Raw genomic sequence first — 2,734 nt, forward strand, 5'->3', positions numbered from 1 at the left:
AGTGGCTGCACCAGTCTGCATTCCCACCAGCAGTGCATGAGGGTTCCCTTTTCTCCACATCCTCGCCAGCACTTGTCGTTTGTTGATTTGTTGATGATAGCCATTCTGACAGGTGTGAGATGGTACCTCATTGTTGCTTTGATTTGCATCTTTCGGATGTGTTTTGTTTTTTTTAAATCCTCACCTGAGGATATTTTTCCATTGATTTTTAGAGAGAGTGGAAGGGAGGGAGGAGAGAGAGCTATATATACACACACACATATATATACATATATGTGTGTGTGTATATGTGTATGTATATATATTGAGAGAGAGAGAGAAAGAGAGGGAGAGAGAAACATTGATGTGAGAGACACATTGGTTGGTTGCCTCCCACACTCGGCTGGCAACCCAGGTACATGCCCTGGACTGTGAATTGAACCCTCGATTCTTTGGTCTACGCGCCGATGCTCTAACCAGCCAGGGTGAGCCACTGATGTTTGAGGTGACCTGTTACACAGCAATAGATAAATGAAATAGTTGTGGGTCCCTGAAATAGAACCCTCCATCCTGCCCAGCTCCTGCTCTGCCTGAGGCCCCCTGTCCAGCTGCTGTGCCCTCTCCTCGATTCTGTGGCTCCCTCACAGCTTTCCAGTAACTTCCTTCCTGCTTCTATGAGCCTGTGTTAGCCGTTGCCTGGAGCTAGCGCACCCAGTGCCAGCAGGGAGGGGTGAGCCAGGTCAGATCATAAGACAGGACCAGAGCCCAGGCCCGCCCGATACAGAGCACCGGGTCCTGTCCCACACAACGCGGTAGAGACCGACCTTGCACATCGCTGCTTCTGCTGCACGCAGCTCACACCTGGTCCCCACCAGGGCTGGGTCTCGTGTTTGAATGACCAAGCAGACACATGGCACGCCCTCACATCGGACCTCAAAGCAGTCCGATTCTTTTTTTTGTTTTAAATATATTTTTATTGATTTGAGCAGACACATGGCACGCCCTCACATCGGACCTCAGAGCAGTCCGATTCTTTTTTTTTTTTTAATACATTTTTATTGATTTCAGAGAGGAAGGGAGAGGGAGAGAGAGATAGAAACATCAATGAGGAGAGAGAATCATGACCCTCAGCTGGCCTGTCTGCTTCTGGAACGACCCATCCCGGGTGAACTGGCTGAAGGAGTCGGGGCCTGAACGGTGGTGGCTCCTACGCGGCTTCAGTGTGAACCGTGGTCAAACACCCTGGCCCGTTCAGAGCCCCAGGAGAGGCGAGGCTGTTGACTGAGGCTGTGCGATCTCATCTGTCATCGTGACCGGCCGTCGTGTCAGCCTCTGGGAGCTAAGGTGTGCGCGTGTGAGCAGACTTTGCTTTGATCTCCATATTTATTTGTTAATAACCAGCAGAGAAGCACAGCAGAAGAATAAAGAGAGGGGGGAATACATCCCGATCGCCCTGCCCCGAGCCTCTGTTTCCGTGTTATGTTCCCTCCTACCCCTGTCCTTGCAGATTGCCACAGAAACCCACTTGTGCAGCTTTTAAGCATTGGACACGCGGTAAACATTTCCCGGGCTACCACCGTCTGCGTAAACAATCTTACTGGCTGCATAATAGTCCTTCGTGGAGCTGTCATTCTTGCTTTAACAACGGTGTGTGGACTCGCTCACCAGACTCGGTGGATGGCCTGCGGGGAGGGGGGGTGCGGGGGTCGGTGCCGGAGGGAGGACGGGAACTCTGGAGCCGGGAGGCCTAAGCAGGTGACCATGGTCCAGGGGACGGGAGCTGGGCTGCAGTGGGACCTCGTCCCAGCCGGGGCACCCTTCCTGTCCCTGTGAATCGCCTCTCCCCGACCTCACCGAGCGCAGGTGTGCACCGCTGTCCTTAGCGTCTGGCGTATCTCAGTGCAACGTCATGTGGGACGGGAGTTAGATCTGTGAGAGGCCAAGGTTCCCTGGGAGGACACTGAGTCACGGAGGTGGTCTTGGTGTCCTGCAACCTTAGCCCGAATGGCATGGCACCCTGACCTCCCAGGGACGGCTTCCCCCAGGCACCGCCCTCCCCTCCGCCAGGGAGCAGGGTGGCAGGTCCACCCCCCTCCCCCCAGCCATTGCGTCATCTTTTTGGCAGCTCATCTCCCTGAATTGTGAACAGCCCTCGAGGTGTGGGGGTTCTCCCCATTTTACAGGTGAGGAAACCGGGGGTCCCAGAAGTCACGACCTCCCCCAGCCAGGAGGAGTGGGGAGCGCTGTGCTGGGGCCGGGCCCAGGTGCTGGTCACCGCCGAGGACCTTCACTCCACTCCTTCCTCGTTGGGGCCCTCCGCCTGGCTTAGTCCCTGGTACTTTCACATCGCAGCGGGGGAGGGGCCGGGGCACTCAGGTCCCCGGGGGCCAGCCTTCCTCTGTGCCCACCACCCTGAGTGCCTCCGTAGCGTCAGCTCTGACCCGGAGCCAGAGAGTGACCCGTTGGGCCTTTTAAAGGCGGCTGAGGGCACCGGTGCCCCTGGCACTCGGGACGGTCCCAGCAGAGGCTGGTCTTTCTGCTGACAGTGGGCCCACGGGTGCAGGGAGCCGCCCACCCCGCCCACTGTCACATCCTAGGGAAGGAGGTGGCCGGGTGACTCTGCGGCCGTGACCCTGCCCTCTGACCCACTCAGTCCCAGCCCTGCCCTTGACCATGGAGGGGCGGCCTGCAGTCGGACCACGCGGAGCTGGGGCCAGGGGTGGGCAGCCTGCGGGGTGGGTGTGTGGCTGGGGGC

The sequence above is a fragment of the Myotis brandtii genome, unplaced genomic scaffold (genome assembly GCF_000412655.1).
Source record: "Myotis brandtii unplaced genomic scaffold, ASM41265v1 scaffold188, whole genome shotgun sequence".
Lineage (NCBI taxonomy): Eukaryota > Metazoa > Chordata > Mammalia > Chiroptera > Vespertilionidae > Myotis > Myotis brandtii.